Source organism: Cervus elaphus, chromosome 8, assembly GCF_910594005.1.
Source record: "Cervus elaphus chromosome 8, mCerEla1.1, whole genome shotgun sequence".
NCBI lineage: Eukaryota > Metazoa > Chordata > Mammalia > Artiodactyla > Cervidae > Cervus > Cervus elaphus.
The window spans coordinates 5,749,726-5,775,527 of NC_057822.1; the positions used below are offsets into that span (position 1 = coordinate 5,749,726).

General features: G+C 42.9%; 1 protein-coding gene across 9 annotated transcripts in view; it reads left to right on the plus strand.

The window, feature by feature from the left end:
* The first annotated feature begins 292 nt into the window (after positions 1-292).
* Positions 293-25,802, plus strand: part of ZBTB40 (zinc finger and BTB domain containing 40) — a 74,735-nt gene continuing 49,225 nt past the window's right edge. For 2 of the 9 annotated variants that reach the window (XM_043909160.1, XM_043909161.1), the window contains exons 1-3: positions 294-451; positions 6,531-6,685; positions 7,504-7,544. The gene's annotated coding sequence lies outside the window, so the exon portion shown is untranslated. Of the gene's footprint in view, positions 452-5,471; positions 5,492-6,530; positions 6,686-7,503; positions 7,545-25,552; positions 25,645-25,802 lie in introns of those variants that run through there. The other 7 variants (XM_043909154.1, XM_043909158.1, XM_043909157.1 and 4 more) reach the window with 5 other exon arrangements.

A 25,802-nucleotide genomic window follows, 5' to 3' on the forward strand; every position in this document is an offset into this window, starting at 1 on the left:
AAGAAACCTTTAGTGCCTAATTCTCTGCCGTGGTTTGAAATGAGAGAACCTTAGCGCGGCCTCACCCAGGCTAGTGGAAACCCGTTAGAATTTCCTCAGGGAGTGTGGGGAGGGGAGCGAAGGGTCAAGGTTCAGAGGTCGGAGAAGGGGTTAGCAACCGGCGGGTCCGAGCGTGTTTGCATTGGTAGAGATCACGCGCGTGCGCGTGACGCAGGCCACGCCCCCGTAAGGCCTGCCCCTTCCCCCAGCACGTGACTGTGGCGCGCGAGGCAGGCCGGGCCGCCCCCTCCCGCTCTTCACACGCCTTCAGCGCCGGCCTCAAGATGGCCGCCCTCTGGCGTCTCTGGCGCTGTTGAATGGAGAAAGCTTTATTGTTCCCTTCGGGTACGAGTGTTCGTGTCCTCTATGGCGCTGTCAATAAAGAACGGCAGTTTGAATCGGTCCTGAACAGGTAACCATAGAAACGGGGCCGGGACTCCGCATTGGAGACCCCTTTTGCGGCTGAGGGCCGGGAGGCGCCCCAAATGAGGGGCGCGCAGAGACCCTTCGGCCTGGCGAAGCCCGCTGCGCCCTGCCGAGTGTCCCAGCCGGCTGTCCCCGCCCCGGGGGGAACTTGGAACTCCCCTACCGCACCCCTGGAGCGGCCCACACTCCTGAGCGCAGACTCCGCTCTCGTCTCCGGCCGAGGGGTATGCCCCGGGGTCCCGGCCCGGATGCTCGGCCGGGCCTAGGCCCCGCTTGGGGCCCGCCCTCCGCCGGGGACTTGCCTTCGCCCCGCATCGCCGGCAACTCGGCGCAATCGGAGGCCTTCTCGCAGCTGCTCCTCGCATTTTTTCCCCCCGCCCCCGCTAAAACCCCTACCCCTCCCCGGGCCTCGGCAAACTGAGGCCTTGGCCCAAAGCCGCCGCTCCCCTCCCTTCCCTTTTTTTTGGTCTGCCGGGAGCTAAGAAGGTTTTACTTTTTTTAAAAAACTGGTTGAGGGAGAAAGTATTTCACATAACTTGTGACAGTTAACAGGAAATCAAATCCCGGTGTCCATCAGTGGAGTTTTCTTGGAACACAACCGTGTTCGTGGTTTCTATATTTGTCCATGGCCGCTTTCCTCGTGCAAGAGCGAATTTGAGTAGTTGCAAGGCTTAATCTGATGGCTCTGACGCTTTGATCCCCAAAGCCTACGCTGTCTTTGGCCTTTCGCAGCAGTGTGGCAGGCCCAGCTGTAGACGCAAGTAGGCTGGGTCAGTGTTGTCCTTCAGGCTTCAGGGACTCCTCAGGCCCCTTCTCACCCGAGTGGGAAACTCGAGTTACAACTGCCCTGTGCACCCCTAGAGCTCTGTAGTTAACCACACACTCTGGCTTCCATTACTTCTGGTTTTATTGGTTTATTATTCCAAGTGGAATTGTTTCCCCTCCTTTGAATAACAGTACCATCTACTGAGCACCTGCAGTAAGCCAGATGCTTGTTTATATTAATGCACAGCGCTTTTGTGCCAGCGACTTTTGTGTGTCCATGTGTCTGTTTTGCATGAGTTGAAAGCCCAGGTTCTGAGAGGTTAAGCTGTTTTAGAGCCTAATCGATTATGGGTCTAGCAAGTTACTCCTGGGAGCCACCTGCCTGGGGACCCATGTCATTCTGCTTGGATTTTATTCTTTCAGATCTGTCAACCTGGCACTATTGGCTCTTCCTTGGAATGGAAGCCAAATCTTTGTATGGTTTGTGGATTTTAATTACAGCCTCAAAATGAAAATTTCCTCTTACTTGGCTAAATCATCAAACTTCTGCTGCACCCCCACTTTCTAATTTAGACGTTGTCCTTTTATAGGAGTTGTTCCCAAACCCAACTATTCATCACTAGTTTAACAAGTAGACTCAGAGTACCCCATATTTGTATGCATGCATTTGTTAATCATTCAGTATTTGTCGTGTGTCTACAAAATACTAGAAATGATTCAGACTCCTGGAAATAGAAATACAATGGTGAACAAGATCAGTGTGATCTCTGCCCTTCCATGGAATTTAAATTCTGTAGAGACTTGGACAGATGGCATACGAGTAATCAAAGATAATTTCATATACAGCTGTCATAGCATCTTTATAGTAAAATTAGTAGTTAGTTTTTATTGAGTGATTCCTGTGTGCCAAGGACTGCATTATGTGCTTTATTTCCATAGCCTATCATTTAATCCTCACACCAACACTATGGCATAGGTTGTATTAATAGTCCTATTTTAAAGATGAGGAAACAGAATCAGGAGAGATGTCCAAGGTTACATAGCTAATGCCTAAGGGAGCTAGGACCTGAATCTAAACTGATCACACTAACCACCCTGCATTTCCCATCTGTTTATTATCTTTCCTACTGCTTGGGAGGTCTTCAAGGGCAGGTCCTGCACCTTGCTTGTTTTTACACCAGCTGCTAGCCAGCGCCCACAACCTGGCATTTGGCAAATATTAAATAAATGCAGGTCATTCATTGAGCAAACATTTCAGTGTCTGCTGTCTATCCACCAGACAGCACTGTGCCTGTGATCACCAGGATGAAACATGGACCTAAAACCGGGGTCTTAACACAGGAAAGCGACAGCCGAGTTACTCCAAGTTGTGGCAGCTGCTGTAAAGGGAACAAGGCGGTGCTGGCTTGGGAGCCCCCCTGTCTCCAGGGGTCTCTCTTCCGGATAGTTTAGGCTGAAACTTGTGGGGTGACCAGGATCCAGTTCAGAAGAAGGGAAAGGGGGAGGAGTCGAGGCGGAAGAACTCTTCAGCAGTTCAAGCACTGTGCCATGGCAGCAGCTTGGAGAGCCCAGGGCTGAGAGAGGCTGGCGATGGTCTGCGGTTCACAGGCCTGAGCCCGCGTCCTGGCCCTGTTTCCAGCTTTCCTGCCGAGAAGGGGCAGCTCTTGGGCCAGTTACAAGTTATCCTCTTACCTGATACATGTTGGTAATGGATAATGGTACCAGAGGACTCTTGTGTGTTTTTTGTTACACGTGTTGCTGAATTCCAGTTAGAGTAGCCAAGTTTGGCCCCAAATGGAAACTTACTTAAAATGCTGGAAAGTGAAAGTGTTAGTCATTCAGTCCTGTCCAACTCTTTGTAATCCCATGGGCTGTACTCCACTGGCCCTTCTGTCCCTGGAATTCTCCAGGCAAGAATACTGGAGTGGTTAGCCATTCCCTTCTCCAGGGGATCTTCCCGACCCCGGGATCAAACCTGGGTCGCCTACATTGCAGGCAGATTCTTTACCTTCTGAGCCACCAGAGAAGCTCACTCAAAGTGCTAAATAAGAACAAAAATTCAGAAGTGCATTACAGTTGAATTGAGAGTGTGTGTGCGCATTGGTGTATGTGTGTATGTTTTTATGTTTGGGGGAGGGGACAGGTCTTATTTTTTTCTTAGTGTTTATGTTAAGAGGGGAACATTTCCAAATGGGATTTAATTTTTTAAATAAAATTACACAACTGCCTGTAGAGAGTGTTTCATCGTTTTGGTGCTTTAAGCTTGAAAATATTTGCATTCCTTCATTCTAAGAAAATGATAGGCTTCTTCTAGTTGGTAGTAATTTTAGAATTTGTTTGCAAATGATTTTAGGTTTCCTCTAAAAGTTTTCAAAATAATGTTGCATACTATAAGCAGAATGTTGAATGCTTTAAAGCAGGTAGACTTTTTGCACAGGTAAAGACACATGATGTTTGGGCTCATAAACATGAAAAATTACAGAGGCAGTAATAAATTGAGCAGAGTATATAGGAAGATCATCAGTGTCAAGTTTTACTTTAAACTCTCTCCAGTAAACACACTGCATAAGTCATCAGAAGATGTGATCCAGCCCCGCAAATGGAGCAGGGAACCCAACAGAGAGTGGCATGTTAATGCAGCGCTAACCAACAAGCCCTGAATTAAATTGCTATTTTAGGTTTGGGTGGGACCTTCGCATTTAAACTCTTGCAGTTTTAGTCTGTGATTTGGGTCTGTTGGGTTTCGGTAAAGAGTAGGTGGTAACACTGTTTGAAGGATAATATAATACTGCAGGAAAAGCCAGGGCATACCAATTTGTTTTTCAATCTATTTTATTTCAGTTCAAAGCATCATTGCAGACAAGCAGCGCAGGGTAGCAAGCCACACTTGGGCAATACTCACCTGCTTTTGGAGATTGAGGAAGACTGAGAATAACCAAAGTGTGGCTTGTTTTCTTGGACTGTCTGTCTGCGAAGATGCTTTGAACTGAAATAAAATAGATTGAAAAACAAATTGGTGTGCCCTGTTGCCCGTGCTGAGTGTTTACATTACCCTTCTGGGGTACTGCCTGTGCCAGCACCCTGGGGAGGCGTGACCCGTCAGCCTCTTTCAGCTCCTCCAGAGCGTGAGCTCTTTGATTTTCACAAGGAAATTGAATTGGGATATGTGCTTTTCTGGATCTCCAATAGCCTGCCTTCTAAAGCCATCATCCTAATAACATGGAGAAGGCAAGCGATAACCACAGCGAGGAAAGAATTAAATATTAAGGGCATTTAAATTCAGAGATAAGGTTGTCACTTCTTTTAAGTCAGGCAGAGGGTGCGGTGTTTCATTCACACCGAGTGCGGTTTTAAGTCTCCTACAGCTCTCAAGGCAGAGAGGGGTAGGGAAAGAAAACTGTCTTTCCCAACATTACCCCAGTGATGTTATTTAACTGCTTAGCCTCAAAATCATGACATCAAGTATTTCATTTCCATAGATAAAGTAAATACGTTACTGCTGATCCACATCAACTGGTTAATCTGGGGTAGATGGTCAGGTGGCAAGGGATCTATGAAGCCTTTGAATTTGCCTGCAGACTTGTGTGAATGCCATTTTTAATTCTGGGAAAAGAGCCCATTATAGGCATAGTGCAGAGATGTGGTGGGTTCAGTTCTAGACCATTGCAATAAAGTGAGTCACATAAATTGTTTGATTTCTCAATTTCTCAATTTCGATTTCTCAGTTTCTCAAACATGACATGTAAAAGCTATGTTCACACTATACTAGTCTGTTAAGTGTGTAATAGCATTATGTCTAAAAAAAAAAAAATGTACATACCTTAACTTTTAAAAAACTTTATTGTTAAAAAATGCCAACCATCATCTGACAATGCATGATTGCCACAAACCTTCAATTTGTAAAAAAATGAACTCTTTTTGAACCACAATAAAATGAGGTATGCTTGTACTTTAGTCAGATCTCAGAGGGATGGATCCTAGACCCCTCCAAAGGTACAGAGCCAACAATGAATATACATACACCACTGAACTGAAACAGCGAGGAGAATCCCCTTAAAACCAGTACTTTCTGTTTTTCTTTGACCTTGACCTCAAAGATGGAAAAGTATCTTTCCTGGCTTTGTTTCCTGTCTAAACCGGTTGAACATAGTTGAATGTGCATAAGCCTTTACCCAGCGAAGTGCTTCAGAGATGCTTTAGAGATCCTTGTCATTGTTTTACGCGAGGCTGGTGAGTGGGGACGTGTTGTCTCGGCAGACTGGTAAGCAGATAAAACAATCGTTTCTTCCGACAGGTGAAGGGAAGAGCACAGAAGCCCAGTACTGTGGCTCTAGGCACCAACTTTCTGCAGATAGAGTCAGTTCCTCAGGATTAGAAAGCGGGGATAAAGGGGAGAGAGGAGGAGAAGGGTAGATTCAGAGAGGCAGCACAGGGGGAGAGGGTGCTGCCCTGCGTTTGTCCTGGGGCCCCTCTGTGACGGCAGAGCTGCTGCTTTGAAACCAGACTCATCTCAGACTTTAGCTAGTGTTAGGACCTCTGAAAAAGTCAATTTGTAGATGTGTTTTCTGGTTTTATTAGTACCCAAAGCAGGGTGGGGAACGGGGAAGAAGGAAATATCTTTTACATCTTTATGTTCTGTGTGTGCATGCTCAGTCATGATGACTCTTTGCAACCCCATGGACTGCAGCCGGCCAGGCTCCTCTGTCCGTGGGATTCTCCAGGCAGGAATACTGGAGTGGGTTGCCATTTCTTCCTCCAGGGGATCTTCCCAGCCCGGAGATCGAACCTGCATCTCCTGCATTGGCAGGTGGATTCTTTTACCACTGAGCCTCCTGGGAAAGCCCGTCTGTATGTTAGGATATATATTTATTTAATGGGACCTTAGTAGAAAACAGTTTAAGCCAGAGTTTGGCCCATGCAGTGTTTACCAATTAATTGCTTACTTTTATTTTATTTTTAAATATTATGTCAAATTAATTGCTTACTTTTAAACATCAAAGATTTTACATCTGTCTGACCCCTGAAGGCGTTTGCATGAGTGCCCTCTGCTGTAACTAGAATCTGATTCTGGGACACACCATAGAGTCTGTTTTGTGAAGGAAAAGACCCAGAAAGGTTGAGGGAGATTAGGAGCAAAGGTTCACAAGGCTGAATAGCTTTTTAGGTTCCAAATACTGGCTGTCTGACTTTAAAAAATATAAAATCATAAGTGAACAGTATACGATTCTGTTTCTGACTTTGAGAAAATTTTACTACGGGTAATCTAACTCTCCAGTTTCACCTGTTTCTCATCTTTCCAGGTCTGTGGCCTGACAGCTGGGTCTTTCTTCTTGACTTCCCTTAGCTCCCTGCCCCCACGAGGGGCTCCGGTAGCAGTGAACTTGTTCTTTTTCCTTCATCTGCCACTTCTCTTGGGTTCCTCGTCTCCATGGATGGCGCCACAGTGTTGCCAGAGGTAGAAATCCGGAGTCGTCCAGTGTTCTTCTTCAATTCTCCCTCCCCTTCCACTCCCCATCCTCAAATGGCACCCATTTATTTAGCCTACAAGCCTGTTGAAGTCCCCTTTCTCTTTTGGCCAAAGCTGCTGTAATCTCTTGTCTTGAATTACTGCCACAACAGTCTTCTAGCTGGCTCGCCAACTTCCAAGCTTCGTTTCTCTCCTGTCTGTTTGTACACTGTTGCTCGTGATCTTTGTAAAGCACAGATCTGAACGTGTTACTCTCCAGCCTAAAACTCCTCTGCACGGTTCCTTGGCATGGCTTGGGCTGCCCTCAGACCCTGGCTGTGCCTGTCTCAAGCCTCAACTCAGCACTGTCTCCACTCACCTCTCACCCTTCTGCTTGGCTAATAGTCATTAACACTCAGCGGGCCATGCTCTGGGGCTTTGGGGCTGTTCATTCACTCTGGATTTCTCTGGCCATGTTATTAACCAGGCAAGTAGCAATGCTGTTATCTGTACTGACCATTAGGTTGCTGAATGTTTTAGTTTTCTATGTGGTTTCTTTTGTCCTTCGAATATACACTGTTTGAGATGAATAGTCAAACACGGTCCCAAAGTCCCTTGATATAATTGTTTTCTCTGTGTGGTTATGCCACCAACTTGATAATCAGACTGATTTTTGTTTTAAGACTTACGAATTACTTTTTAAAATTTAATTTTGTTTTTTTAACTCTGAAAACCATGTACATGCTTCCAAAATCAGAACTATATAACAAGGGACATTCACTGAAGTTTTTATTTCATGCCTGACCTTTCTTTTCTTTTTCTCTTAGGTCTTGCTGCCAGAGTTTTTGGGATTCTGGGAATCTGTTAGGTAAGAAATAATATTTAAGTATACTTTTAATTTGTTTTCTCCTTTTATGAGTTCAGAATATCTGCCCAATGTCTGTGGTGTACGTTACAAAAATATTTTTTCCGGTTTGTCACATGCCTGACTTTCACATATGTTGTGTTATTGCTGTAAAGTTTTACATCTTTATATAGTCCTAATTATCAGTCCTGCAGTGTATTACTTTGTAGTTTGAGTCAGAGTTAGGAAGTTTGCCCCACTCTCAATTTATGAGGAATTCATTAACGTTTTCTTCTAGAAAAATATATGGTTTCACCTTTTTTAAAAAAACATCTAAGACTCTGATCCATTTGGAGTTTATCTTGGCATTTGGTTCGAGGAAGGATCGAGTTTTATGTTTTTTCCAATGGCCAGCCATTTATTGTAACACTACTTATTAAAGGCTCTTATCCTTTCTTCACTGATTTGAGCTGCTGTCTTCAGCAGATACCACTAAACTCTTCTGTGCATTTGGGTTTCCTACTCGATTTCCTGTTTTGTTCCATTGGTTTGATTGTCAATTAATATGCCATTACAAAACTGTCTTAATTTTAGTGGCTTTGTAATTTGTTTTGATATCTGGAGGGATTAGTTTTTCCTTTTCAGAGTTTCCCTGGCTGTTTTGCTTATTTATTCTGCCATATGAGCTTCATAATAAGTTTGTTTAATTTCCAGATGAAACAGCTTGGTGGTATTTTTATTGAGATTATGTTTTAATTTATAAAGTAGCTTAGAGAGAATCGATATCTTTATGAGGGTGAAATTTTCTACCCAAGGATCATGGTTCGTTTTTCCATTTCCTCAAGGCCACTTTTTTGATTTTTCAAGAGTATTCTATGTTTTTCCTTATATAAATTTTGTTTGCTTCTTGCTCAGTTTATTATACTTTTCATTCTTAAAAAAAAAAAATCCTTTTAGAATCCCCCCAGAACGTCTCAGAGAAGTTGTATACACCCATATACTCAAAAAGAATTTGCATATCATTTCTGATGGTTGATAGATGCCCTCCTCCAAAAGCCCATCACACTATGTCGTCCCCTCAGAATCCCTCCTCTTCTCTCTCTTCCCACTCTGAATGCTGAGCTCCAAGTCCTGTATACTGAAGGCAGTCAGTGCGTGTTTGCTGAATTGAGTGAGTAAAGCAGTAAGAGGAGAAGAAAGAGAATCAAAGAGTGGGGAGGAAGCCTGTAAGACCTGCTTTAGGGAGGTTTTCCATGTACAGATGCTAGATGTCCCTAACATTCAAAAAACGAAGATCATGGCATCCAGTCCCATCACTTCACGGCAAACAGATGGGGAAATAATGGACACAGTGACAGACTTTGTTTTCTTGGGCTCCAAAATCACTGCAGGTGATGACTGCAGCAATGAAATTAAAAGATGCTCCTTGGAAGAAAAGCTATGACCAACCTAGACAGCATATTAAAAAGCAGAGACATTACTTTGTTGACAAAGTTCCGTGTAGTCAAAGCTATGGTTTTTCCAGTAGTCATGTATGGATGTGAGAGTTGGACCATAAAGAAGGCTGAGTGCCAAAGAATTGATGCTTTTGAACTGTGGCATTGGAGAAGACTCTTGAGAGTCCCTCGGACTGCAAGGAGATCCAACCAGTCTATCGTAAAGGAAGTCAGTCCTGAATATTCATTGGAAGGACTGATTCTGAAGGTGAAGCTCCAATATTTTGGCCACCTGATGTGACGAACTGACTCATTAGAAAAGACCCTGATGCTAGGAAAGATTGAAGGCAGGAGGAGAAGGGGAAGACAGAGGATGAGATGGTTGGATGGCATCACCGACTCAATGGACGTGAGTTTGAGTAAACTCTGGGAGTTGGTGATGGACAGGGAGGCCTGGCGTAGTACAGCCCATGGGGTTGCTATGCGTTGGACATGACTGAGCAACTGAACTGAGCTCTAGTCTGTAGTCTTAATTCACTGGTTCATAGCTTTTTGTTCTCTAATCCCCATCCCAGAACTTAAAAAATACAAAGAATACCGTGTTGACAATAAGAGTTACCATTTATTGAACACCTAAAAGGTGCCAGGCACTGTGCTAGGAGTTTTACCTAATTATTTCTTGTAATCCTCACAGGAACTAAGCAATAGATACCATTATCCCCATTTTAAAAATTATGATGGAAATTTCAACCATAAAAGTGAGTAGAGCATTATGAGCTTCCATATACATGTTCACTCATTTTGCACTTGAGAAAACAGACTGTGAAAGGTTAAGTAACTCAAGGTTTCAGAGCTAAGGTCAGGCTTAGAACCCAACTCTTGTTATTTCCTTACTAAGACTGTTTTTTGCTTTTTCAACTCCAGCTGGCCAGGGAAAAGCAGAAGCAAGGAAGATGGTCAAGAGCCACGCTTCTAAATGCCTACTAGTTGTCGTCTAGTCACTAAATCATGTCCGACTCTTATGACCTGAGGGACTGTAACCCACCAGGCTCCTCTGTTTATGGGATTTCCCAGGCAAGAAGACTGGAGTGGGTTGCCATTTTCTTCTCCAGGGGATCTTCCCAACCCCACGGATAGAACCCCTGTCTCCTGCATTGGCAGGTGGATTCTTTACCACTGAGAGGTGATGTTGAGGTGGATTCTTTACCACTTTACATTCTAATTCACATCACGATATTTCCCTCAATGCACTGTTTGCAAACAGCAAGCCCTCCTCTCCCTCTTTACTGCCTCTCTTATGCTCTCTGCCTTTGCTCTGCCTTCTCTTTATCTAGTCTTATTAGTGCAGTCTGATACTAGTTGATTTTTAAAGGCCTGTCACTGTTTTGAGTACCTAGCTGCTAACTTGATGTTGGGAACATAGTAAAAACTTATAAATTTAAATAACAGTGAAACTTGCTGCTCTTACTCATTTAGCCTGTACCCAAGAAGTTTGGTGCGGTGCTGTAACTTTTGAGTGATGCTCAGACGCCCCGGTAGTCATTAAATCTGACCACCTAGACACAAGCTGCTCTTCTAGCTGGTACTTAAAGCTGCTGTCAGCTGCCCTCAGTTCCAGTCAGATTTAAACCAGAGGGAGGCTTTCTAAGGTCAGAGTCCAAGACAGCAGAATAATTGGCCCCTAGAGTTCTGGGTTTTGTTTTTTTTTTTTTTCCTGGGCAGCAAAATGTTGAGGATAAAATTTTCCGTGTATTTCTTTGAACATTTTTGAGCAAATATTATGGAGTCCCATAGGCTCTTTTCAAAAGTTAAAGGCAAGAGAGAAGTTACCCTTTTTTTTCTTTTTTTTTTTTTTAAGTTAGCTACTTAAGTTAACCTTCTTGTCATAATCCTTAGTGATAGGTGAGAGAAAGATTGAGATGAAAATAATTGCCACTTCTTCAAAGACAAGAGAAAAGGCTTTCAGCACTGAGAGGAGAGGGGACTGGAGTTCACGTATGAAATATCCACAGAGGTGTCCTGCAGGCTGGGGGACCTGAGTAGCGGAATAGGACAGTCTTGCAGGAAGTTAGGGCTCCACAGCCTCTTCAGGGCTTCTGCTGCTTAACGACAAAGTAGAAGAAAAGAAGGCTCTTAAACTCAAAGTGGTCTCTCCTTCCCAGATATGCCACAAACTCCTTGAGAGCAGGGAGTACGCTGAACTTCTTACTCCGTGTAGTTCCAAGCCAGTGAAGGGCCTTTGGCTGAGCTCAGTAAAGATCTGCAGGACAGACAAGCACACACTGTCCACTGACAGTCTAGGAAGTGGGTCTTGGAGCTTCAGGGGCAGCGTGGGGTTCGCATCCCCCAGTGGCGCTTTGACCAGCTGTGCGGCCTTGAACAAGTCAGGGGGGCTAGGGTAGTGTGTATGTGGTGCTGCTTCAAATAGCAGGGAGTAAGGGCTTCCCTCATGGCTCGGCTGGTGAAGAATCTGCCTGCAGTGCAGCAGACCTGGGTTCAGTCCCTGGGTTTGGAAGATCCCCTGGAGAAGGGAACAGCTGCCCACTCCAGTATTCTGGCCTGGAGAATCCCATGGAAGCTATAGACCATGGCGTCACGGAGAGTTGGACACAACTGAGCGCCTCTCACTTCAAGTAGGCTCTAAATCAAGGTCATCTGTTCTTCCTTAAAAAACCACTTCATTTGCTGTCTGTCTCTGCACTGCCTCTGAACAGAGAAGTTACTAAAAAAAGTAGGAGAAGGACTCAAGGATCAAGAGCTTCCATGCTTTTTAAATTCTCAAGCTTGGGCAATATCCAGTGGGAAAGGTTCTGGCTCCAGAGTCAGACAGCATGGGTTCATTTACTGACTCTCCCTCTCACTGGCTTTGTGATTTGGGGCCAGTCATTTTATCTCTCTAGGCCTCCACTTTCTCAGTTAAAAGGGGAGTTAATAATAGTAACTACCTCACAGGTTTTGCAAAAATTATATAAGGCCACCCATGCAAAATGCTTGTCACAGTGCCTGGGCTATAATCTTCATAAAACGTTAGCTCCTGTGGTTAGGTTGCTGCCTTAACCCTTCCAAACTATGCTTGTCTTTCCCCCTTTCCATCATGTCTTCCTCACTGCTTTCCATTTAAAAAATACGTATCGGAGTCAGAGGAAACAGAAGAGTCTGATTTCTGTCGTTAGTGAACTGGAAGGTCTTAAAACCCTTCTCAGGGCCTCAGTTTCTTCATCTACAGATGAGAGAATTGGAGCAGGTGGTTTCAGTTCTTTGTATCTGCTATTAATTTTCAGTGAATTAACGGTTTTCTGTGAAATCTCTCGGATTAGTCCAGCATGCTGTTGTGAGAGGCCCAGCTCTCTCCCTTTCTTAGCTGATTCAGCTGTGAAACTAGCAATGTGATTGTCTATAAATTCTTTTTTAGAAATTATGTAATATTTGACGTGTAGCATATAGAAGATACTGATACACACATAATTTATATAAGTGACGAGGCAAAGTGGTTAAAAACAAGTAAATCTGTGAACTGACCACACAACCAAAAACTGTAAAAAGAATATTTGGCAGGTGTATTTTTATGCTCCCTTTTAGCATTTAATAAATGTTTACAATGTTATGGGAAAGGCTTTCATGTCTATTAACTCATTAACAGTGACTTAGTAATGCTCAGGCTTCCCTGGTGGCTCAGATGGTAAAGAATCTGCCTGTAGTCAAGGAGACCTGGGTTCCGTTCCTGGGTTGAGAAGATCCCCTGGAGAAGGGCATGGCTACCTACTCCAGTATTCTTGCCTGGAGAATTCCATGAAATGAGGAGCCTGGCGGGCTACAGTCCATGCTTGCAGCTACCCCATGAGATATGACTAATATTATCCCCATTTTATATGTGAGGAAACTGAGGCCCAGAGGGTTAAGCAACTGGCCTAAGTTTGTATAGCTGGTGAGAGAGACCAGGCTGCAGTGCACCTCCCGGGCAAGCTGTCCGTCTCTACAGACTGCGCCCCAAACCTTGACTGGTAAACGCACAGCCTCTGGAGTCACACGGCCTGTTTTGATGTTCTTTAGCTGCCTGAGCTCTTTTCCATTAGGTGGGGTATCTTTGAATTTGAAATTTGCTCCTGAGTGGTCCAGACTTAACTCCCTACTGCAGAAAAGTGTATTCTCATAATCAGATTGGCAAAAACTCAGAACTCATCCACATTTTCAGATCAAGGTAGAAGTACAGTGACAAAGCCAAGGGTCCTTTGTAGCACCTAAGAGGTAGGCTGTGAAAGCGCTGAAGTGGTGATTGCTTGTTGAGACTCTGCAGGCTGGAAGGGTCGGCATTAGATGTAATGCAGTCACAATCCCCAGTCACTCATTAGATGAACATGTTGCTCGGGAGATTTTGCAGTTTGGCCTGTGAAGAGTCATCTTGGGTGAGCTACTGGATCAGAGCAGCATGGCCCAGAAAGGCAGGGGAAAGGCAGATAAGCCTCTCAAAGCCGCCTTCCATTACAATAGCCTTGAAAAAAATCTCTTGTTTCTATGAATTAGACAAAAGATAAGAGGACACAGCAGTTTGTTGTGCCGAACAGTTGGGTGTTGTATTTTACAGAACATCTCAGAAAAAGAGTTTCATTAGAGATTGGGAGAATCCGGAAAAAGAAATTAGTTGAATGTAATAGTTATTATAGGCTTTATCAAGAAGCAGACGCTAGCTGCCAGTTTTGAGATGTGGGAAACAACCTTTCTAGTGGTCCTTCGTCTACTGTGTCCTGCCTCCTTGAGAGTGTGGTGGTGAGGTGGTGGTGGTGATGCTGACAGTGAGGCTGATGCTGGCAGCTAGCCGCTAATTAATTTATTGAGCACTTACTGTGTCCCCAGCGTATAATGCCGGTGCTTTAGCTGTGTTAATTCTTTTGATCTTCCAACAGCCCAGTGAGAGGGGTACTGTTATTACCCCTATTTTGTAGATGAGGAAATTATGCCCCATGGAGTTGAGGTGATTTTCCCAAGATCACAGAGTTTGTAACTGGGCATTCAGGATTCACACGCAGGTAGTCTGACTCCACCTGCAGCCTTTAACCGTGAGCTACCCTGCTGCTCGTGATCGTCTCTCAGAAAGTGTGCGGCTGAACAATGGTGTGCGTCAGGCATTTACAGAACTTACGGATGCGTCTTCGCCTTCCTAGTCCGTGGACTTGGGCTCAAACCCCACACTAGACATATGTAAATTCCTTGTGGGCACTGATTTTATCTTATTTAACTTTGCTTAATACATGGTGGTGGTTGTTGTAGTTGTTTAGTTGCTCAGTCATGTCTGACTCTTTGCAACCCTATAGACTATAACCTGCCGGGCTCCTCTGTCCTTGGGATTTCCCAGGGAAGAATACTGGAGTGGGTTGCCATTTCCTTCTCCAGGGGAATCTTCCCAACCCAGGGGTTGAACCCATGTCTCCTGCATTGACAGGGGAATTCTTTACCACTGAGCCACCAGGAAAGTCCTGGTACCTGGTAGGAGATAAATAAATATCTAATGAGTGTATAGTGTGTCGGAAATAACACTAGCTTTGAAGCTGGGCAAACATACCTGGGTTTTTTAATTTGCAGATTATAAAAATAATTTATGTTTACTGTAGAAAAATTTGAACTATATGAAGAAGAAAATAAGTCCCCCATAGTGACGCTACGTAGGGACAACCACTGTTAGCATTTTAATATATTTTCTGTCTTTTTTAATGCATATGTATGTATGCATTTACATATATTTAAAAACCACATTGGAATTATATATACAGTTGCATGCTGTTTTTTTTCCTTTTAGTACATTGAAAGCGTTTCACCATGTTATTAAAAATCTTCAAGAGCCTAATTTAAAAAATTTATTTAGATATAATTCACATACCGTACAATTTACTGTTTTAAAGTATATAATTCAAAACCTGTGTAACTATCACCACTTTCTAATTCTAGATCATGTTCATCACTCCCAAAGAACCCCCACACCCATTAGCATTCACTCCCCAATCCCTCCTCCTCCCAGCCCCCAGCAATCTAATCTACTTACTGTCTCTATGGATTTGCCTATTCTAGACATTTTATATAAAAGGGATCATGCTCTGTGTGGCCTCTTGTGTCTGGCTTCCTTAACTTAGCATAAGGTTTTCAAGGTTTACCCCTGTTTGTAGCGCTATGAGTATTCCATTCCTTTTAATGACTGAATAATATTCCATTGTATAACTATACACCATTTTATTTGTTTATCAGTTGGTGGACGCTTGAGTTGTTTCCACTTTTGGGCTGTTATATATACTGCTACAGTGAAAATTAGTGTACAAGTTTTTGTGTAGACATATATTCTCATTTCTCTTGGGTATATACCTAGGAGTGGAGTTGCTAGGTCATACAGTAACTCTATTTAACTTTTTGAGGAACTGTCAAACTACTTTTCACAGTGGCAGCACCATTTTATATTCCTACCAGCAGTGTGTAAGGTTTACAGTTTCTTCATATCTTCAGCAATGCTTATATTTTCTGTTTGTTTATTTTATTATAGCATCCCAGTAGGTGTGGAGTGACATCTCGTGGTTTTGATTGGCATTTCCTCTGTGACTACTGATGTGGGGCATTTTCTCATGTGCTAATTTGCCATTTTGTATGTCTTCTTTGGAGAGATATCTATGCAAATCCTTTGCCCATTTTAAAATTGGCTTATTTGTCATCTTATTGTTGAGTTGTTATGAGTTCTGGATACTTTGTTCTGATATACTATGTTTATATATTCTGGGTACCAGACCCTTATCAGATATATGATTTGAGAATATTTGTTCCTATTTTGTGGGTTGTCTTTTTACTTTCATGATAGTGCCCTTTGATCCACAGAAGTTTTTTAATTTGATGAAGTCCAATTTGTTTTTCCTTTGATTACTTAGGCTATCTATAGGTATCATATACAGAGACTGATTTTTAATGGTTGCATAATATTCCATAGTATGTCTGTATACCATATTTACTTTAAAAATCTCATATATCTAAGTTTCCAATTTCTTTACCATTAAATCTATTGCTCTGCATAAATATTTTATTATATCCCTAATTGTTAAGTATGTCTTTATAGATAGATTCCTGGAAGTAGGTCTAAAGGAATAAACATTAAAAAAACCTTTTTCTTCTAATATCATGGGACTCATTCTTTTTTTTAATCTGTAATTATACAGCTGATTTATATTACAGATATATTCTGTAAAACACGTCCTGGTTAAAACATTCAAACAATGCATATAAGGTCTATTTTCCACAATCTCCCCAAATTCTCATGTCTCTCTCCAAGGACATTTTTTATAGCTTTAGGTGAGCAGGTTGCTTACTGGATTACATCCCTAAAAGATTTTTACCAGTTTATACTTCCGTCAGCACTGTATGGGTACCTGCCTCATTGCTCTCTTCCCTCTGTTATCAGTGCAAATATTGTATTTATCTCAATAGGTAACACATATTGAGCATTTACTGTTGACAGGCACTTTGTTAAAACATTTAAGGTGCATTGTCTCTTTTCATCTTCACACCAAAACTGTAAAGACATTAAAGTGACTTGCCCAGGATCACTGACTGAGTGTCCAAGTTAGGCTTCAAACCCAAGTCTAAATCAGAGTCCATGGCCTAAAACCACTGCTTCCCACTGAAATACTATCATTGCAGAACCTTTCCAAATTGATTGCCCCTAAATAGTATTAATGTTTTGATTTGCATTTCTTTGTTTTTCAGGGTGAACTTTTCTATTGGGTTGTTAACTGTTTCTTTAGTGAATTATCTGTTTTTCTTTGTCCATTAAGAAATATAAATGTTGAGATTTTTCTTGTTTTTGTATTATCATTCTATTCTAATATTAGCTGCTTATTTTTCACTTCATGTGATATGAAGTGTTTATTTATGTTTTAATTTTGCTAGTGCTGATTTTTTTGGCAAGTTTTCATTTATATGTAGTCAAATCTATTGATCATTTGTAAATTTATTGTGTTTCCCATATGCATAGAAAGGTCTTCTCCACCCTGACCTTAGTTAAGTATTCATTAATATATCTTTTAAATATCTTAGTCACTTAAAATTTTTTTGTTTTTTGGGTTTTTCTTATTTTTGTTAAGTCACAAATCCTCCCTACTACAGTTCTCCCTTTGGCAGTGGATTGGGAAATTTGCAGTTATGTATTCCCTGAGATACTTGTGGGCAATTCTGTGGCTTGAGAATAATTATTTTCTCATTGTTAGAGCTATCAATGATTGATATTTAAATCAACATTCAAAGAAAAAACTAGTAAACCAAATAACGTACCTAGTACTAGTGGCTGCCAGGCTGTCAGATACACAGGAAGCCTCCCCACTGAGGGCCTGTTGTATACACTTAGGAGTTTGGTACTTGGTTCAAGTGCTAGCTTGAAAGCCCAGAAACCTAGGTCCTGGCTCTAGCCCTACCATTGCTTAGATAACAGGACTTGGCAGTTCACTGAATTTCTATCAATTTCTTCATCTGGAACATGAGAGGGCTGAATTACATAGTCTCTATAGATAATTCTCATTGTAAAATTCTCTGATTTTTTTTTATTATCCTTCTGATCAGGAATCATTCATGTTTGTTATTAATATATCTACATATATTTAAGTTTTAGTGATTTGTGGCAGAGTGGTCTGAAAGAATGCAGAGTAATAGGTGAACAAAGTGCATGAGAGGAAGGAGGAGGTGAGTAGACCAAGGGAAAGGGAGTAAGGACTGAATCGGGTTCAGCTAAAGCAGATGACCCAGATAGAAGTTAGAAGGTGGATGAGTTCAAAGTTGAGCACTTCCTTGGGCATAGGCTCCTTGAAGGAGGAGTAGTTCTGATCTGCTATGGATAGAGGTTTGGAGCATCAGAAGAGAAGCCTGTGGGTGGGAGCAACTGGAGGGCAGTCCCTATGTCCTAAAAGACTGAAAAATTAGCTCACGGTCAGTGCTATTAGGTACCTGCACAGGGTCACCTCAAAGACAAAGCTGAGTTCAGCTGTATCAGAAGAGAGGCTGGAGCCACGGTAGAAACCAGGAACTTAATAGTGGAAGGGACAAGCCAGAATGTCAGTGGCCATGCAGTGGACGTTGACCCCAGACTACCTGCCTGGCCTGGGGGCCACACATTTACTTCCATGGCAAAGACAGATACACCAGGCCACCCCTGAATGTTGAGAGATGCAGTGTCTTGTGGGATTTCTCACTATACTTGACCTTACTGCTGTAATTCTTTCACAGATGACTGCAAAGAGTAGGCATATCTCACTAATAAGTGAACTAATAAATTGACTTTCTGATTTATATTTCTTCTCTTGTAAGTTTAGACAGTGCTATCCAAACTCTCAGATGCTTTTGAACTGTGGTGTTGGAGAAGACTCTTGAGAGTCCCTTGGACAGCAAAGAGATCCACAGTCCATCCTAAGGGAAATCAGTCCTGAATATTCATTGGAAGGACTGATGCTGAAGCTGAAACTCCAATACTTTGGCCACCTGATGCGAAGAACTGACTCATTGGAAAAGACCCTGATGCTGGGAAAGATTGAAGGCAGGAGGAGAAGGGCACGATAGAGGATGAGATGGTTGGATGGCATCACTGACTCAATGGATATGAGTTTGAGTAAACTCCGGGAGTTGGTGAAGGACAGGGAGGCCTGTTGTGCTGCAGTCCATGGGGTTGCAAAGAGTCGGACACAACTGAACTGAACTGATCCAAACTCCCCAAGTCTGATTGACTTTGAGATCTAGGGTGTTTGTATCTATGAGGTTGATAATCGAACTAGACCTTTGGTAAATGAAATTCAAACCATTGAGGGGAAGTCCCCTGCTAATCTCTTCCTGGCAGGTCAGCTGGCCTGTTCCAACTTCACTTTTTCCCAGATACGCATTTCCATCCATCTTTTATCAGAGATCACCAAAAGACAAGACATCTCAAATTCAGGTGATCCTGTCGGATCTTCCAGCCACACATCTCTGTCTATGAGAGGGGTTGAAGAATGGTGGCACTGAGCCCAGAAATCCTCTCAAGACTAAGGTAGTAATTAAGAACAGGTAGATCTGTGTTTGAACGCTGCTCAAACCTGTATGGTCTTGGACAAGGTCTGGCATAACCTTGTTGGGTAGTTTAATTTCATCTGTGTATTAGGGTTAATAATGAGATCTACCTCATAGGGATGTTGGAGGATTAAGTGGGGAAGTCTATGGACAGAGCTTAGAACAAATGCTGAGTATCATTATCATCATAGAGCAGTTAAGTGCCAAAGGCACTTAAGAGATTCAGGGATAGGAAAAAGAGCAGAGACCAGTGGATTGGGGGGGAAAAAAAGCTGGTTTAATCACTTCCTCTTCACCCCGCTGAGGAGGGAGGGATTCCTACCCTAGGGCTGTGTGGATGGGTGAGCACACAGCAGTGGACACTGGCAGATGAGACTGACGGCAGTTTATAACACTTACACTAACAGCCCAGGGAGGACACAGCGGGTGTACGCAGGAGCAGGGTGAACACCAAGGGCTGTGGGAGGCAGGCCTGTAAGTATCAAAAACAAAAAAAGTGGATGCCGTCTTGGTTATGCCAGAGGGTGTGATTGGCTTGTTGAATAATTCTGTGGGCTGTCAGGAAACTGAAACCCACTGCCCAGGAGTAAACAGAAACAGTACCTGCCCTCTCTGATAAGGAAGATTGTTTGGCTAGGGGACCTTGTCCACGGGAGAAATATGGGTATTGGAATTTGTGGTTAGGACATTTGAGGCCCTCTTGATTTTACCAGATGTCAAGGCAGCACAGATTATTAAGCCTTCATCTTTAGACTTTATACCATAAAAGAGAATATAGGCCTTGAAATGCTGTTTGATACAGCTTTCAGGGGATTTGAGTAGAAGGCCGTGGAAGGCAAGCAAAGTTGTCTGGTTCAATGGGGGAAGACAGATGGGCATAGTAGTTAGAATGGAAATGTCACAGTAGGTCACACATGGTGTCATGAGCCCAGAACTGTTCACTCTCTCCAGTTCAGCCTGCATTTATGGATTGGCTGTACCATCCTAGGACCTGACAAGGCTTAGCCAGGTTCAGCTGACCACTTCACTCTAGATCAGGAGCAATTTGACTTCCATTTACTTTGGCAGCAACCTAGGAAGCTTGTCTATCCCTGGAAGTCCAGGTCGCTAGAATGCATTCTAAAGGAGTTTGGGTTGGTTCCAGGCCACAGAGCTATTCACCTAAGGTTATTAGAATCCTCCATATTTTGCAGGTTTTGTTCTTAGAGCTGTTCTGACTAGAGAAAAGGGCAGGTGCAGAAGGGAAGGTTTTGAGGATGACTTAGAACTCTTTAGGGGTGAAGGGTTGCATTAACATATTTGATAATAATTAGATGTGAAAAAATGTGATTTGAGATGAGTGTGGTATAGTGTTTTGCTAGTCAGAGAAGGTTCCTTGGACAAACAACATCTGAATCAACTCAGAGCTTATTAGAAATTCAGAATTCAGATCCCATCCTAGGCCTTCTGGATCAGAATCTTTTCTTTGGTGAGACCCCAGGTGATTCTTACATACACTGAAGTTTGAGAGACTGTTCTAGTGGGTAGAAGGGCATGAGCTTTTAGAAGGCTCAGACAGACTGGATTAAAATTTCAGTTCTTCTACTGATTCGGCCCTGTTGCTTAACCTCTCAGCCATTGGAACTGAATTGTAAATTGGCTTTAGCTATCTTACTGGGTTATTAGTATTAAAGAGGGTAACATGTAAAACATGCTTAGAAACATAGTAAGGTACTTTATTAGCAGCTCTTATTTGTGGTTATTTGATAAATAACATCCTTGTGAAATTTGATAGAATATGAAAAGAGAGAGCAGGTACCATCAGAGCTAACTCTGTTCATGAGACATGTATTGGTAATTTAGAGAGTATGGTCTCCTGAGCTGACGGGCCCGTGGTTGTGGTTGGCTCACTAACCAGTTCCCCTCAGGGTGCGACTGTAAGTGTCCTTGTTAAGTAACCAAGAGTTGATAGCTGTACTTCTTAATGGCCACTGAGCTCTTAGAAGATAGAGTAATCTGCAGAAGTGGTAGTGAAGTCTTGGCCTCCAGCGAGGCCTTCACATTATAGAGAAAAGAACTATGTCTTGAGAATAGTTCTTCTCAAGAGACCTGGGCTCATTTATGCCCCTTGTTAGCTGTGTGGCCCTCAACAAGCCATTTGACACCCCTGACCTGAGTCTGCGTCTGTAAGAGAAAGGTAAGTGGAGTGCTGAGGTGTGAATCCCGGTAGATAGCAAGATACTGTCCCTGCATGGTGAGTACCATAGAGCTCACTAGACAGCCTCCCAAGTCCCCAAAGGTGGATCTTAGGCCTGATTCAGCTGCCTTAGACTCTTCAGTGCAGTAAATCCCCTACCCCCGAACCTTCAAGGTGCAAACCTGCAGAGATGCAGACGTGCCCCTGTATGCCAGCCATTGTACAGTACTACTGTACTTTGCAAGATACTGCACTGTGAGGTTAAAAATGTTTTACTTTTTGTGTTTGTTGTGTGTTATTTGTATGAGAAGTGTTATAAACTTGTTACAGTACAGTCCTATTATAGCCAGTTGTGTTAGCTGGGTACCTGGGCTAACTTTGTTGGACTTACAGATTGGACTTACGAACATGCTCTTGAATGGAACTCATCCAGTTGTAGGGGCCTTGCTGTATGCAGTGCTTCAGAGCTGTTCCAAACCCACACCCAGATCTCCCAGTAACCAGATTGTGCCTTAGGAAAGCACACAGGCCATTCAGGCATTGCTACAAAGCTGAAAGGTTGGAACAGTAGTAGACTAGCATTTGGGATGGATTGATGATGATAGATATTAGAAATAGCAATGACAATACATATAAAAAGATACTGTCATGAACCCAGGAGTATCAAACATAAAATCTCCATCCCTTACACCATATACTGCTGCCTTTCAGGCCCTCAGTGTAAGAGGAGACCAAATGACAGCTGCTTTTGAACTCGAGAAATGTGGGCCCGCTAAAAGCTACGGTCACCCTTTTGTAACCTCACCAGTCCTACTTGCATTCTCAGAAATAATTGCTAGTGGTTTTCTTTTAACTTAGCTGATTCCTTAGATACCTTACATTTTAAATCGTCTTTTTGTGTGTAGCAAATGCCCCATTTCTTGTCTCTGAATGTGTGATCTTTGCTCTAATTATGTTGAGAGTGCCTGTTATTTCACCTGACTCTGGTTGTTTGTGAGATACTAAATAGCCATGGGGTTCAAGCTGATTTGGATCAAAGAGCGGCTCAGCCTCCCAGGACCTTGGTTTCCTCCATTAGAAAGGGGAGGGATTGAACTAAGGCCATTGGGTCATGCAACAAGAGTACGTGATAGATAAAGTAATGAACTTCTGTTTGCTGAAAGCAATAAATAGGGCTCTCCAAGAACCCTTTCCAGCTGTCTGGTTCCAACAGAGCCCAGAAATCGAGACAGAAGTAAAGATTTTATTTGGAGATGGGAGTATCAATAGCAACAGTAAAAACAGAACTTTAAGCAGATAAGGTTGCTTTGAGCCAGACCAAAGAGAGATCTCAGACCATGAGAAAGATGTGCCCCAAAGAGAGTGCAGAATTTGTTAGGAGAACCAGGATGTAGGACCTTGACCAAGTCTTAGAATGGCTTTTCTTTCTTGGGTATTGGGATACAGAAATCTAGGCAGAGGTGGGTCCAACTTGTGTTCCATGGAACTTTACTGTTTGACAGTATACATAGGATCCGTGTTCTTCCTTCCCATTGCTAGTCACTTTTCCCTATTAGCGGTTTCCCTGGTGGCTCAGAGGTTAAAGCGTCTGCCTCCAATGTGGGAGACCCAGGTTTGATCCCTGGGTTGGGAAGATCCCCTGGAGAAGGAAATGGCAACCCACTCCAGTATTCTTGCCTGGAGAATCCGATGGACGGAGGAGCCTGGTAGGCTACAATCCACGGGGTCATCCACGGGGTCGCAAAGAGTCGGACACGACTGAGCAACTTCACTTTCCCTATTAGACCATGCCGTCTGTCACTGGAAAAGCTCTGCTTTAATTGTGCTGTTTCTGTTTCAGAAGCTCCTCCCTCAGTGCAGGTTGAGCTCCTCTGCTCATTGTCCGGCCTCCCTAACCTAGGCGGTCTAGTGCTCCACCTTCCCTCTCGCATACGGAGACCCACCCTGGCTCGTGTCCTAATGATGACGACACCCGCTGGAGGCCTTTCCTGTGGGGGCAGTCCCAGCTGCCTGTACTCACACATGACCCCAGAGTATTCTCCCTCCCTTCTCACCCTTGCCTGTTGAAATTGTACCTAACTTGCATTTACCAACTCCAGCCCTTCCCTTTCCTTTCCACTCACTGAGATCAATCTGTTTTTTTTTTCCCTCTTCTCTCTTTCCCTCTTCTTGTGTCTGGTGGATTGAGTCTTTTAAGACTTCCGTTTTCAGTCATTCCAGTCGAAATAAGCTGTCAAGGTTATTACAAACTCCCTGTGGACAAGGACATTGTTTTATATTTCACTTGGCTTCCACACCGCACCTAACAGTGGGCTGAATAAATGGTAGGCAATTGACCCATAAATAGTTGTTGGTTGACACGTGTATTGCTGGCTGAAGACCTCCCAAAAAATAAGTGCAGTGAATTGGGGAATGGCGTGTCCAGTTCCTGAGGCCCACAGAAGAGGCTTTTCTCCTCCAGCAGCGGCAGCGGAGGCCTTGGTTTGAGTCTCACTAAGGGCATTGCCATCAGTTGTGGATTTCAGAACATCTACTTTAATTAAATGATGTATATCAAGACTATAAGTCTTTAGTGTTATATTACTTCTTCATTTTTTTTTTTTTTAATGTTTGTTTAGTTGTATGCACTGGGTCTTAGTTGCAGCATATGGGCTCTAATTTCCTGACCAGGGATGGAACCCGTGGGACCCTGCATTGGGAGGCTGGAGCCTTAGCCACGGAGCCACCAGGGAGCCCCCTTTGGTGTTAGATCCCTTCTTGTTCACTGAAGGGATGCCGTGTTTCTCACCAGCTCACACTTAGTTCTCGCTTGTGGTTTTCCAGTTGTCTTTTTTTTTTTTCCTGTGTGCGTGACTGTTGTTTCTTTGTAACTTAAAGAATTCTCAAACTTTGAAATCCTTTTTTTGGAAGTAGACAGAATAAAAATTGAAATAAATAAATAAATACTCTTTGTGCTTCTTTTAGAAAGCTGGCCTAGTTTCCACTTTGTGTTGAATTCCCATTTGTGTTTTGGGTCATTATGCAGCACTTGGTTCAGCCAATTAAGTGTTTTCTTTCTAAGTATCTTCTGTATCAGTACAGTCTTTTCTTGAGACTTTAGTATTGTTCCTTTGAGTAACATCCATCTCTCTGGTGCTTTTTTGTTGCTTAAACGTTCTTCCCTTGGGACTTCTGACAGTTTTCCAAAGTCTAGCAATTTCAGGAAGTGCTTAATAGCATAACTTAGGTTGCCTCTGTATAGGAATCTATAAGACTTCACTTAAACAGTTCAACATACTGTGTTCCACTGTAGTTTCTTAACTCTGAAAAGCACACTTTCATGACATTATATTTAGTGCTATATTCTCTCCCCTCCATTTAACTTCCTTGCAAGCAGAGTCAGGAGGAAGCAGTAAAATATATGTTAAAGGTTTTTACATTTTAGTTGTAAGATTGACAATATAGTTTAGCCTCTCTCTGTAGTACATTTCAGTTGCCCCCAAATCGCTAGTGTATCCCTGATGATTATATATTACATTTATTTAATAACAGTATTCTGTACTTGAAAGTGATCTGCAAAGATTATATAGTTTAATTGTTTATGTACAGATATGTACTTTAGCTGTCATGTCAGATGGGTAGTTTCAAAACTATTTAATGAGGAAGATTCAGTCTGTCTAGGTAATTATAACGCAGCCAACACATGTGGTCTTTACTGTGTGCTAGGCACTGTTCTAAGTGTAAACACACCCACACATTAATTCTCTTATAAGCAGCATATGGCTGTGTGTTTTTTTTTTTAAGAATCCAATCAGAGAATCTCCCTGCCGTTAACAAGAAAGTTTAATCTGCTGCTTTATTGTGATCACGGATACATTTGGACTTACTTCTGCCGTCTCAGGTTGCTTTCTCTTTACCACGCTTTCCTTGCTGTTCTTTCCCCCTTTTCTACTTGCTGCTGTGGGTTCTCAGTTGCTTCGGTTGTGTCCGACTCTTCGAGACCCTCTGGTCTGTAGCCCACCGGGCTCCTCTGTCTATGGGATTCTCCAGGCAAGAATAATGGAGTGGGATGCCATTCCCTCCTCCAGGGGAATCTTCCCAACCCAGGCGTCGAAACTGGGTCTCCTGCATTGCAGGCGGATTCTTTACCCCTGAGCCACCAAGGAAGCCCACTTACTATTGTAGTAAAATCACATTTTCTTAACTCATTTTTATATCTCTTGTTTGCAAATATTTGTTCAGGTTTTATTCCCTTATTTCCTTACCTGTTAGCATCCATCCTTCACTTAAGCCTAGAGCTAAAGTTAATCTTTATTTTTGTCATCCCCTTGGCCCTTGGAACATTTTAACTCTCATTCTTCTTCTCTCATCCTCATTTTTCATTTCAGAGAGACTGTGGATTTTTATGAATGTAGACCTCAGGGCCAGACTGCCTGAGTTTGGATCCCAGGTCTGCCACATGCTAGTTGTGTGACCTTAGGTAAGTTGTATAACCTCAATGTGCTACAGTTTTCTTACATGTAAAATGAAGATGATAAGAGTACCTACTTTACAGAGTTGTTGAAAAGACTAAATGAAGTAATAGATGCAAAGCATTCAGAACAGCGCCTGGCACATGAGAAGCATGCAGTAATGGTG